The sequence below is a fragment of the Amaranthus tricolor genome, chromosome 4, assembly GCF_026212465.1.
Source record: "Amaranthus tricolor cultivar Red isolate AtriRed21 chromosome 4, ASM2621246v1, whole genome shotgun sequence".
Classification (NCBI taxonomy): domain Eukaryota; kingdom Viridiplantae; phylum Streptophyta; class Magnoliopsida; order Caryophyllales; family Amaranthaceae; genus Amaranthus; species Amaranthus tricolor.
The window spans coordinates 13,795,021-13,809,967 of NC_080050.1; the positions used below are offsets into that span (position 1 = coordinate 13,795,021).

At 33.2% G+C, this 14,947-nt stretch overlaps 1 pseudogene; it reads left to right on the forward strand.

Moving 5' to 3' along the window:
* The first annotated feature begins 1,496 nt into the window (after positions 1 to 1,496).
* On the forward strand, positions 1,497 to 2,894 carry LOC130809853 (photosystem I P700 chlorophyll a apoprotein A1-like; annotated as a pseudogene).
* The last annotated feature ends 12,053 nt before the right edge of the window (positions 2,895 to 14,947 follow it).

Genomic DNA, 14,947 nt, shown 5'->3' on the forward strand with positions numbered 1-14,947 from the left:
GGACAAAGGAATTTTTGGAGTTATCCTTTCTATCGACGACACGCGATTCTAGTAAAAGCTCTTGCGCAAGAAGGTTAGCTAGAGATTTTTGTAAAAACACTAGCCTCGCTGAGTTCATAATGATAATGTTTTAATAATATGGCAGTGATCTGTCATTACGTGTGGCTATCTCCACTATAGAAAGAAAAGGGAAGACAAAAACAAAATCTGCTAGTAAATACAAAAACAAGGCTCGCTACAAATGCATCGTCGAAAACGATGATTTCTTTGAGCTGTAGCAAAGAAAGAAACTTCATATTATCATATTAATAGAAGTCAAAACATGCCTAGATACTTTTTTTCTATGTCTATGGATAAAAAAAGGATCTAATTAATAGAGAGGAAGCACCGTAAAGATCAATTAATGAGGTTTTTTGCCAATACATTAAGAAAAGTACTGCTTACTTATGTCTACATATAAAATAGAGAAAAGTTAGAAATTAACTTCTGTAATAGAGTCGATCCACTAAGACTAAGGTATTAAGCGGTGGTGTAGGATCTAATTCCAAAGACAGTAAGTCTTTTCTTTATTACTTATGTTTATGAAGTAAAGCCTTTTTTAAAGATTCTATAGAAATTTCAATATGAAACCGAGATAGTTACCTTGCGGAAAATACGACGGCTAGAAGTAAATTAAATCAAAAGGAAAGTTTGAAACTCATGTAATTTAACCTCTTTTGGTTCCCCTGAACAATGGTATATAGATCTGTAATAAATCTCATTCAGTTTATTGACACCAAAAGAATTCAATGCGGAGCCGTATGAGGTAGGAAACTCTCAAGTACGGTTCTAAGGGAAGGAATCGACCCACATATTCCTATTCCGACCGGGGAGAACAGACCATTCAACAGCGGGATTCTGAAATTCCGGAGGCTTGGTTCGATCAAGCCGCTGAGTATTGGAAACAGGCTATAACACTTACTCCTGGAAATTATATTGAAGCGAATAATTGGTTGAAGATCACGGAGCGTTTCAAATAAAAGAAGAAAATTTATTTTAATTAGTTTAATTTTTTTTTCTCCTTTGTTTGAATTCATCTTGGTCCATTAGTCAAATAACATTCTTCGAGGAAGAACCAATCAAAGAATTTCTTTATATTCCTTTTCGGATCGTTCTAGTTTGTTTGGTATTTCGTAGGGATAAAGAATACATATATAGAGTACAGAATCGATTTATTTCTTTTCGTCTATTGGCTATTAATACAATTCAAATACATACAAATACAAATAAATTACTATTTTAAATATCAAAAAAGAAAATATCTATTTTCTTTTTTGATATTTAAAAAAAAGTCCAATTTGAATATATCCACTATATATAATAAATTATAAAATAAAAATAGAATTCTAAATTTCAAAACAAAAAAGATTAATATTAATAAAAACTAATGAATTATGAATTATCTAGAATAATTAATTATTCTATATAAAACATTAAGTAGCTCCATCTTTCTAATTGAGATAAGAATAGTCTAAATTGGACAAAAAAATTATTTTTACCTTAATCAAAAAACCAAAAAGGTTTTCGAATCTCAAAAAAGGTCCGTTGAGTGCCGCGCGTCTATGTCATAATAGATCCGAACACTTGCCCTGGATCGACTTTCAGATCATAATTGCTCTAGTAAATAACTAAAAAAAATAGAGAGATGGGAGATAGAAGTGATAGAAAAAATTCGAAATATCTCTCAGCGGTTCACCAATTATTTGAATGTTGGCAGGTCTCTTTGTATGTCTTGTCCGGAAATAGGAGAACTCAATGATTATTCGTTCGCCGGAACCAGAAGTAAAAACTTTGGTAGATAGGGAACCCGTAAAAACTTCGTTTGAAGAATGGGCCAGACTTGGTCATTTTTCAAGAACAATAGCTAAGGCCCCTGAAACTACTACATGGATCTAGAACCTACATGCTGATGCTCACGATTTCGATAGCCATACCAGTGATTTGGAGGAGATCTCCCGAAAAATTTTTAGTGCCCATTTTGGTCAACTCTTCATAATCTTTCTTTGGCTGAGTGGTATGTATTTCCACGGTGCTCGTTTTTCGAATTATGAAGCATGGCTAAGCGATCCTACTCACATCGGACCCAGTGCCCAAGTAGTTTGGTCAATAATGGGCCAAGAAATATTGAATGGTGATGTAGGGGGAGGTTTCCGAGGAATACAAATAACCTCCGGGTTTTTTCAGCTTTGGCGAGCATCTGGAATAACTAGTGAATTACAACTTTATTGTACCGCAATTGGTGCATTGGTCTTTGCAGCATTAATGCCTTTCGCTGGTTGGTTCCATTATCACAAAGTTGCTCCAAAATTGGCTTGGTTCTAAGATGTCGAATCTATGTTGAATCACCATTTAGCAGGACTACTAGGGGTTGGATCTCTTTCTTGGGCGGGGCATCAAGTCCATATATCTTTTCCAATTAATCAATTTCTAAATGCTGGGTAGATCTTAAAGAGATACCGCTTCCTCATGAATTTATCTTGAATCGGGATCTTTTGGCTCAACTTTATCCGAGTTTTTCCGAAGGAGCAACTCCATTTTCCACTTTGAAATGGTCAAAATATGCAGACTTTCTTACTTTTCGCGGAGGATTAGATCCAGTAACTGGGGGTCTATGGCTGACCGATATTGCACACCATCATTTAGCTATTGCAATTCTTTTCCTGATAGCGGGTCACATGTATAGAACGAACTGGGGTATTTGTCATGGTCTAAAAGATATTTTAGAGGCTCATAAAGGTCCATTTACAGGCTAGGGGCATAAAGGCCTATATGAGATTTTAACAACATCATGGCATGCTCAATTATCACTTAACCTAGCTATGTTAGGCTCTTTAACTATTGTTGTAGCTCCCCATATATATATATATATATATATATATATATATATATATATATATATATATATATATATATATATATATATATATATATATATATATATATATATATATATATATATATATATATATATATATATATAAAAGTATTTTTGAATAAAAATTCATACGTTTGCATAGCCGTAATGTATATGCAATGAATTGTTTTTGAATAGAGTAGGTATTCAACTAGACTATATCAGTCAAATAAAATCGACATGTGATAAACAAGCAAATGGTATACATGTCATTGTAAGTGTACAATATCATGTAATTTTGTGCCATTCAATTGCTTTGAAAGCCACCTGTATGTCCATGTGGGCATTATTATAGAGTATGTCTATATCTATCTCTCTCACATTAAGGTCAATGTTGACAAGTCATAAAACTACATAATTTAATCGTGTTCAGTAAAAAAAAAAATGGATACTTCATATTTTGAAAAATTGTAATTGATTCAACAATCAAGAGTATGACTTAGCTTAAACTCCTTTATGCAAAACCTACTTTAGTAATATGAAAGTAATGTAATGTTACTTTATTATATTATTATGAACGATTTAAGTGTTAAAGAGTCGCCAAGTAATCAACAAAATAATACAACATATTTATGCATGACTTATATTATAAAATAAAGAACAATATGTATCTTGCAGCATTAAAGTTTAGCAATTACGGTGTTAATGTTTATTTTTTGCGAATTACAGCCACCATAGTATCAAAGTTTATAGGTTTAGGCCAAAAACACAGAACTTGACCACTTCACCTATAATTCCGACCACCAAAATGCATTGTCGGAATTCTATCTTTTGGCCTGAACTTATAAACTTTGATATTTGATGGTTGTGATTGAGAAAAATAAACATTGAGACTATAATTCGCTAAAGTGCTAAACTTTATGATTGTCGTTTGGAAATTAACGACAAATGACAAACTCTTAAATCGGAACTGACACATGAATTTTTTCCATTGGCTGTTATTGTCATGTGTAAGAGATTTATTGACTAGATCAAATTTTAAGCATTTTTACATGATTGAGAATATTGATAAATCAATATGGAAATCCATGCAATGTACCATTATTAGTATTAAGATATAAATGTATAATGATTTTTAAACAATGATATAATTATATATTATTATCTTTATCAATTTAAAATTTATACGTTAAAATTTATAATCTATATAACTATAACAAATTAATAATAGTCACATTCTTTTTTACTTTTCTTTAAAGTATACAACTTCATCCCTTTAAATTATTAGCAAAGAGAAATTTGATGTTTTAAATAACGTGGATATTTGATAATAATTGAAAAGATAATAAATTGTGTAAAAAAATTAAGAGACTTAACATTTATGAATGAAATAAAAAAGTGATGGACCATTGTCTAGAAATTTTAATGTCTAATTTCTCATGTTTTATATTAAAATTTATATAGAAACAATCTATTGTCTTGTTTTGTAAGTTATATATATTAAGATGTGTATACAAATAATCAATAGTAAAAATATAAAAAATATGATAGGAAAAAATTTATCTAAAATTATCCAACTTTTTCATGATTTTTCCTACAATAATTCCACCTATTGTTTAACCTTAAATAATCTAAATTTTAGAGGGTATTTGCCTAGTGTAAACCGGTAATCGGATTACTTGCTACAAAAAGTTTTTTAAAAAAATGATAAATTAAAATAAAATGCAAAAAAAATGCTTAAAAAAATTTCTGATTTTTTTATTATATAGAATTTTTTATGTAAATTTTTAAAATTTTCTCTAATTTTACATTAATTTTCAGTTTGCTTTATTGGTAAATTACCTACTGTAGCATGTCATTCGCCTACCCGAGTTTACTCTAGGCAAATACCCCTAAAGTTTAGATTATTCATGGTTAATTGATAGGTGAAATTATTAAATGACAATCATGAAAAGATTGGATTATTTTAAGAATTTTTTTCTTAATATAATAACATGTAATAGGAGTAGAATAAAATCAACCTTACCTTTTATTTAATTCAATGAATATAGCAATTAACCATTGAATATTTCGTGTGGCAAATCTTTGTAAATTTAATATTAAGATGCATATACATACAATCAATACTAAAATGTATAAAATACATATAATAATATGTAATACTCCCTCCGTATCTTTTCAAATGTCTCATTTAATTGTGGTTACTATTCATCAATCAATCTTAATTTATATTTTAGTCTTAATCCTTGCATTAAAACATAGTCAAACGAGATCTTGTTTGATTCATGTCAACATAAGGTTTATTAATATCTAATTTCTATAATTTTTAATTATACATAATTATCGATATTAAGTATTGACTTAGTGCATTGACAAATGTGCAAAAAGCAAATAAGACATTTGAAATGAAGCAGAGGGAGTAGACAACCTTATCTTATTTAATTCAATAAATATAGCAATTAACCATTTGAATATTCCATATGGTAAATCTTTGTGAGGGTGCCACATTAAATTTTCCAATCCTTTTAGTTGATTGTATTATACATAATTATATTGAATTAATGCATTGACAAACATGTAAAAAGCAAATGAGACATTTGAAATGAAGACGCTTTTATAACTGTTTCACACATATTCGAAGAACCTTTTCAGTTGAGGATACTAATTGATTCTGGAAACAATTAATTAATGACTAAGTCTGAATTAGTCTTAGGGTTTTGCTGTAAGATAAGTTAATGTTGGGTGTTGAAGCTTATTTTTGCTATTTCACCAATCTTGCAATAATTTCACTCTAACGCCTTTTTCACCCGCATAAGTAACAAAGTTCAGGAGAGCCAAAATGGTTTTTCAGAACCTTCTCCAACACCTGAGTCTATAACAGTTTCAAATATACGCCTTATAAACCCTTAACCAAGTTCATAGTGGCTCTTAGCTTGGAGGATTGATATTAGGGCTTCTTTGTGGCGTGAGGCCTAAGTTATGTCAATAAGTATTTCAAAATAAATGTGTGCACTATTGAAGATTAGATACCTGGTATTTGATATTCAAGGCTGCTATTTATACCCTTAACATGTTATAGCTCTTAGCCTTTAAAATGTCTGTTTTGATCTTCTTGATAATGTTGTCATTGAAACCAGTACACATCTTTGATGTTTCATGTGAAGATGGCTATAATTCAGACATGGCCTCTTCCTATTTGGGCCAAAATCATGCATTAAATAAAGAGTTTGACCTTTCTCAAAAGGGTGAAATCATTGCCTCTTCCCTATGACTACTTGTGTTAGATACTCAATATTGTAAGAAATATACTACAAAGCCATTATTTTATGTTTACTTTTCATTAAATCATTTTGATTCTTTTCACAATCGCTTGTCTTTTCCCACAAGCTAAACCTTTCAAGTCTCCAACAAACCCCTCCAATATCCTTTCACTAGTGCAATCCTTCCAATCATAAATTATCCGAGGGTTACCTTATTGTCTATATGACTTAGACTTATGGTTCAATCTTGTCAAATTCACTCCTTTTTTGGTCCACATAACTTAGGATTCAGTCTAGATACATGCGCTAACTCAAATGCATTCACAATATTATGAGATATTTGTTATAAAGCTTTACAAAGAATATTAGCATTAAAGGAAATTTCTATCATCAAGTGCGCTATAAACTAGAAATAATTGAAAATCAAGATATTCAGTGAAACTTTAGTATTTTAACGTTTAGAAAACTTGCAAGATTTATCATTCGAAATACTTTCAAAGACAATTATATGTAAGTTAAACATATTCAAGCTACAAATTGAATTAAGATGAAAACTAGATTTCAATGTATTAATTTGATTGATTTCTTTAATAATTTTAAGTTCTCCGATGGACAAGAGAAATTTAACTTAAGAAACCATATTTGCATATATTCACCGATTTTTTTTGCAGATGCAACTATGACATTTATGATAAAACACAATTTATAATAAAAAAATTATCGGACTAAACCAACTTCTCGAGCAGCCCTAAATGAAGCAATTTTATCGATGAGAACACCAACTCACATACTATGCATATGGGCAATCACTAAGAAATAATGCTTTGAGTCCATTCAAAATCATCTCATGTTATAAACACCATCATAACGCTGGGCATAGGTGTCTTGAACATGAAAATTATGACGAGAAAGTATTAAACACACCTTTTTCTTGACTGATAGTCAATGGGATCTTCTAAACTTCAACTTTTTAATGGTTATCAAGGAGATAATGTTGAGTATACTTGAGGATATGAAGAATAAGGATGAATTCTGTGTTTTTTGTCTTAATTTTCATCATAATTACAATCCTAATATATACAAACTCTTATGAACTAATTAGGGAAATATAAGACTTGGACAATCAGAAATTCCCTAAACACATTTATCAAATTTGAGTAATCAAATATTTACTGAATCATAATATTCAAAAATATATTTCCACACTCTCCCTCAAGTTAGGTTATGGGATTCCCAATACCTAACTTGGTTAAAGTAGTTTCAAAGACTTCAGCGGAAACGGCTTTTGTGAGAATGTCAGCTAACTGATCCTCTAATCTCACATGTGGAATGCTGATGATTTCCTTCTCCAGTTTTTCCTTTATGAAGTGTCTGTCAACCTCCACGTGCTTTGTTCGATCATGCTGTACCGGGTTTTCTGAGATATCAATAGTTTCTTTATTATCACAGAATAACTTGCAAGCTCTTGTTGGTGGATAGTCGAGTTCGTATAAGAGTTTTCTTAGCCATAGGATCTCTATTATTCCTTTTACTACTCCTCTGAACTCTGCTTCCGCACTTGATAATGCGACTACTTTCTGTTTCTTACTCCTCCAAGTAACCAAGTTACCCCCTACAAGGGTGAAGTATCCAGACGTAGATTTCCTGCTGTCTCGATCACCTGCCCAGTCAGCATCCGTGTAGGCAACATGGTCAAGATGATGGTTTTTTTCATAGAAGACTCCTCTATCACTTGTGCCTTTCAAGTATCTCAAAATTCTTATCACTGCTTCCATATGTGGAATTTGTGGTAAGTGCATGAATCGACTCACAACCCCAACTGCATATGATATGTCAGGTCTAGTGTGGGATAGATAGATCAATTTGCCCACCGATTTCTAATACTTCTCCTTGTCAGCTGGTCCTCCTCCAGGTGTTATCTACAGTCTATGATTAACAACAATTGGTGTTTCTGCTGGTTTGCAATCAAGCATGCCTACTTCTGCTAACAGATCTAAGACATATTTCTTTTGATTGATGAAGATTCCCTTCTTGGATCGCAAAACTTCTATACCAAGGAAGTACTTTAAGTTCCCCAGATCCTTCATCTCAAACTCCATGAATAGTTTCTTCTTGAGCTCTTTTATCTCCCTTTCATTATTCCCGGTTATTACCATATCATCTACACAAATGATAAGACATGTGATCTAACTGCCGCCCTTCTTTAGGAATAGGGTATGGTCGGAGTGGCTTTGTTCATACCCAAATTTTTTCATTGTTGAGGTAAACTTACCAAACCAAGCTCTCGGAGACTGTTTCAAGCCATACAACGCCTTTTTAAGTCTACATCCTTCTCTTGGAGAAAATTCATCTGAAAAACCTGGCGGGGCATGTATATACACTTCTTCTTCGATTTCGCCATGTAGGAAAGCGTTCTTTACGTCGAACTGGTAGAGAGGCCAATCTTTATTTGCAGCTATGGAAAAAATGACCCTGATAGTATCTATTTTGGCAACCGGAGAGAAGGTTTCGGAGTAATCAATCCCGTAAGTTTGTGTATATCCCTTTGCCACAAGACGAGCTTTGTATCTCTCAATGGTTCCATCCGCATGATACTTTATTGTAAAAACCCATTTGCAGCCTACTGGTTTCTTTCTTTCAGGTAGCATACACTTCTCCTATGTGCTATTTTTCTTTAAAGCCGAGATCTCATCTACCATAGCCTCTTTCCACCTTGGATTTTGGAGAGCTTCTTTAGTATTTTTAGGCAGGGAGCTTGAGTATAGGCTGGTCTGGAATGCCATAGCTTTTTGTGCCAAGTTACACGTCTCTCGGTTAATAGGGTATCGAGATCTCTGTGATTCGAACTCTAGATCATACCTTCTTGGAGGAATACCCCTTTTGCTCCTTGGAGGTAATTGGTATCTGCAGGGTGAATTAACAATACCAGATATATAATCATTAGTTTGAGGTTCAGGTTCAGTTAATACCTCTTGAGGCTCAGAGGCAACCTCTTGATCATGAGATGCTTCAGACAAGGTAAGAAGGGGCTAAGAAGAAAGAAAAACTATGTTTTCCGTAGCAATGTTTGTGGGATTACCTACTTGCTCTTTGGGGTTCAAATCATCAGTTACAGAATATGTAAGCCAGCGCAAGTCATCACATTTAGTCTCCCCCTGAGGACGAGGCTGGGAGTAAAAATAGGAATGCTCAAAGAAGTCACAACCCATTGTAGTATACATCTTATTCTGAGTTGGATCAAAGCAGCGGTATCCCTTCTGATTAGTACCATAGCCCACTAAGATACACTTAACAGCCCGGGGGTCAAGTTTGGTTCGAGTAGGTTTGGGTAGATGGACATACACAACACACCCAAAAACCCGAGGAGGTAAAGAGTGAAAAGATGGGATAGTAGTGTGAGTATGAAGGACTTCCAGGGGGAATCTGAAGTTAAGAATTTTCGAGGGTAGTCGATTGGTGAGATAGGTAGCAGAGGCAATGGCTTCAGACCAAAAATAAGGTGGGACATGGGCTTCAAACATAAGGGCTCGACTTATTTCAAGGAGAGTACGATTTTTCCTTTCAGCTATGCCATTTTGTTGGGGTATGTGGGAACAAGAAGTTTGGTGGAGGAGACTATGGGTGGTAAAGAAATTCGACATGTATTGGTTCATTTATTCCCCCCCCCCCCCCCCCCCATATTATCCGAGCGGAGTATTTTTAGGCTTTGCATTAAATTGCGTGACAATCATATTATAAAACTTGACAAAGACACCAAACACCTCAGATTTTTGTTTCAAGAAATATATCCAACACATTCTAGTACAATCATCAATAAATGAAACAAAATACGAATAGCTATGTTTTCCAAACACAGGAGCAGGGCCCCAAACATCAGAATGTATAAAAACAAACGGTTCACTACTATGAGTAAAACTAGGAGAATAAGAATGTTTGTGACTTTTTGCAAGAACACATGCTTCACAGTCCAAGACTACAGTACTTTTAGCTAATGACGGAAAAAGACGTTTTAGATACCCCAAAGATGGATGACCTAGACGTCGATGCCAGGTCCGCAACTGATGATTAGGGAATCCATGAGCAAGCAAAGTGTGACCCTTTTGAATCACCTCGTCCACATAGTACTAGCCATCTCATTCAGTACCACGCCCACTAATCCTCCCGGTCAGAGCATCCTGTATAACACAATCAGAAGAAGTCATAAGCACAGTACAATTTAACACTACAAAAAACTCTTCATTTAGCGATGGAAAAATGGCGACAGGAACAGCTGGTCGCCAATGGCGACGACAAGGCGAGGGAAAAAGAGGTCGCAAAAGCAAAAAGCAAGTTGGCGACGACTTAGCGAGGAACACGTGGGTCGCAAAGCAAAAAGAGCAATGGCGACGACCCTTAGACCGTCGCCCATTGGTCGCCAAATAAAACATTTGGATTTTATTTTTTTCCAGATTCTGGGCGACGGGTTCCCGGGTCGCCTGGGCGTCGCCTATTTTCTCTTTCTTGTTTGTTTTTTAGTTTATAACTTGGCGACGGGTATGTTACGTAGCCATTTGGTCGCCCTATTTTTGAATTTGAATTCAACAATGGCGATGGTTGGTTTGTTTATCGCTTTTTCATCGCCGTTTTGTCGCTGTTATTCTATAAATAACCCACTGATTGTTGTCCATCGTAGTATATTTTCGAAGCTTTGGAAGCTAAAAAATTTGTAATATATTTTCGAAGCTTTGGAAACTAAAAAATTTGTAGTATATTTTCGAAGCTTTGGAAGCTAAAAAATTTGAAAAGGTTAGTGAGTTTTTTGTTTTTTTTATGAGTTATTTTTATTTATTTTTGTTATTTATATTTAGTTTCTATTGTCATTAATTTTATTATTTAATTTGTACATATTTTATTTTCTTTGTTATTTTTTTGAGTTTTTATATTTTTGATTATTTTATATTTTATTTTAATTAACATTAGTTTGCTTTATTAGTTTTTATTAGAATAATTATATTATTATTATCATATATATATATTTTTATTGTCATTAATTTGAAAAGGTTAGTGAGTTTTTTGTTTTTTTTATCTGAGTTAATTTTATTTATTTTTATTATTTATATTTAGTTTCTATTGTCATTAATTTTATTATTTAATTTGTACATATTTTATTTTCTTTGTTATTTTCTTGAGTTTTTATATTTTTTATTATTTTATATTTTATTTTAATTGACATTAGTTTGCTTTATTAGTTTTTATTAGAATAATTATATTATTATTATCATATATATATATATATATATATATATATATATATATATATTTTTATTGTCATTAATTTGAAAAGGTTAGTGAGTTTTTTGTTTTTTTTTATATGAGTTAATTTTATTTATTTTTATTATTTATATTTAGTTTCTATTGTCATTAATTTTATTATTTAATTTGTACATATTTTATTTTCTTTGTTATTTTTTTGAGTTTTTATATTTTTTATTATTTTATATTTTATTTTAATTGACATTAGTTTGCTTTATTAGTTTTTATTAGAATAATTATATTATTATTATCATATATATATATTTTTATTGTCATTAATTTGAAAAGGTTAGTGAGTTTTTTGTTTTTTTATATGAGTTAATTTTATTTATTTTTATTATTTATATTTAGTTTCTATTGTCATTAATTTTATTATTTAATTTGTACATATTTTATTTTCTTTGTTATTTTCTTGAGTTTTTATATTTTTTATTATTTTATATTTTATTTTAATTGACATTAGTTTGCTTTATTAGTTTTTATTAGAATAATTATATTATTATTATCATATATATATATTTTTATTGTCATTAACTTTCTTTTTTGATAAGTTGAATGATTATGTTATTATATTATATTTAGGTGTTAAAAAAGAGTTCTAGGCAAGAAAGAAGTTGGATGTACAACCGACGAAAAAATGGAAAGTTTAGTTTAAGATTTATGAGAGGGTTGGAAGAGTTTTTAGATTTTGCTCGTACACAAAGCATGAGTTCTGAGATTAGATGTCCTTGTAAAAAGTGTAAAAATTGTTGTTTTAAGGAAGTAGATGAAATAAGGGAACATCTAATGAGAAGGGGGTTTGTTGAAAATTACTATGAGTGGGAATATCATCAGAACACAGAGATAGGAACAACATCTGATGTTGCAGCGGAAGTCGGAGAGCAATCGTCAAACAATCCAAATCCATACGCACAAATGGTGCATGATGCAGCAGCAAGTGTGTTTCCAGGCAATTACCATCACTTTTTTCCCTCACAGTATAATGTAGAGTCAGTAGATAATGAACCACCGGTACACGTTGACGAAAATCCAAACCCACAGTGTCAACAATTTTTTGAAATGTTAAATTCTGTAAATAGTCCTCTGTATGAAGGTTGTAAAAATCACACGAAGATGTCTATTATTGGTCGACTTACAAACCTGAAGACAGACCATCATCTCACTGAGAGGTGTTACGACGATATTTGTGGTATTGTCAACGAAGTGTTACCAGAAGAGAATACGATGGTAAACAACTTCTACGAAACGAAAAAACAAATAGCTGCTCTTGGATTACCTGTTGAGAAGATAGATTGTTGTCCTAACGGATGTTTGATATATTGGGGGAATAATGCGAATGCAACTTGCTGTTACATTTGTGAAACTTCTAGATGGAGAAGAAACAGTAAGGGTGATAAGGTTTCGCGGAAACAATTTCATTATTTTCCCCTAGGGCCCAGATTACAAAGATTGTATGCTTCAGAGGCAACAGCTAAGCATATGAGGTGGCATGCAGAACACCGCACTAAGGATGGAGAGATGATACATCCGTCCGATGCTGAAGCGTGGTTGACATTTAACGACATTCATCCAGACTTTGCATTGGAGACTCGAAACGTGCGGCTTGGTCTGTGTACAGATGGTTTTAACCCATTTGGAAGTTCGAGTCAACAGTATTCATCGTGGCCTGTCATTTTAACACCATACAATCTTCCGCCATGGATGTGCATAAAGAAGCCGTATATGTTCTTGACCGTGATTGTCCCTAGGCCGAGTAATCCAAAGCACAACATTGACTTATATCTTCAACCTCTAATACGAGAGTTGAATATGTTGTGGGAGGAGGGTATTTGTACATATGATGTGTCAAGAAAGGAGAATTTTCAACTACGAGCAGCTTTAATGTGGACGATCAATGACTTTCTGGCTTATTCGATGTTGTCCGGGTGGAGTACTGCGGGCCGATATGCTTGCCCTTACTGCATGGATGATTCCCAAGCTTTCTACCTTACGCATAGCAAGAAGGTGTGTTGGTTTGACTGTCATAGAAGGTTTTTGGATAAAAGTCATCCGTATAGGAGAAATATAACAAATTTCAGAGCAGGTATTGTTGAGAAGAGAGACCCACCTTTCATTCGGACAGGATTTGAATTGCTTGATGAATTGGACCAGTTTGGTTTTTTGAAGAGTATTAGATTTCCCGATGGTTATGTCTCCAATATGGCAAGGAATATTGACATGGCCAAGCATCAATTGTTTGGCATGAAAAGTCACGATTGTCATGTTTTCATGCAACGTTTAATTCCAATTGCATTCAGAGAATTGCTACCGGTGAAGGTTTGGGAAGCGCTTACGGAGTTGAGCTTATATTTTAGAAGTTTGACTACCACAAAGCTATGTGTGGAGGATTTGAGGAAAATGGAAGCAGATATTCCGGTTATCATCTGCAAACTAGAGACTATCTTTCCGCCCACATTCTTTGATAGCATGGAACACCTTCCGATCCATTTGGCATATGAGGCTAGAATTGCTGGACCGGTCCAATACAGATGGATGTATCCATTTGAGAGGTATATAAATCATATGTAATTAATTTATTCATTATTCTACCGGTGAACTAATTTTTCCGTACAGGTACCTTAGGCATTTGAAACTGAATGTCAGAAATAAAGCTCATGTTGAAGCGTCGATATGCAACGCATATTTAACCGAGGAAGCATCGCATTTTGTTTCCCATTATTTTGAGCCACATGTGCGATGCAGGGTCAGAGACCTTCCTAGGAACGACGATGGAAGTTACAACAATATTGTAACTGGTGTATTCACAATCTTCAGTCATCCAATAAGATTTCATGGAAAAGGAGTAGCATATATTTTGGATGAAAGAGATTACGAGATTGCACATAGATACGTGCTCATGAATTGTCCAGAGGTGGATGTATTTATATCTGAGTTTAAAAGTTCAATTCAAAGACATCAACCGAATTGGTCAAGTCAGAGGATTGAAGCGTTTGTGCAAGAGAATTTCGCTAATGTCTTCAGAACTGCAGTATGTTGTTCATCTATTACGTTAGTTATTATGTATGTATGTCAGTATTACGTTAATTAAATTCATAAAGTTATTTCCATTTATCTAACAGGCAAGACAAGGATCATTCGATAACCGAGTGAACAGTGACATTTTGAAGCAGATTGCTGAAGGACCACTAAAATATGCTCGGAGTTACAATGTCTGTTACACAAACGGATATAGATTCCATACCGTACGTCATGCATCAAATAAATTAGCAGACAATAGTGGAGTGTGCGTCAAAGCTGGTGACAACAGTCGTGACGAAGAAGATTTTTACGGGCAATTGCTTGAAATCGTAGAGGTTGAGTACCCGGGGATACCAATCAAAAGAGTAACGTTGTTCAAATGTCATTGGTATGACCCAACTACTACTGGAAATAGCCGCGGAACAAATATTCATAAACGATATAAGTTAGTTGACATACATCAAGGTCGCTCGTATCGTTTATA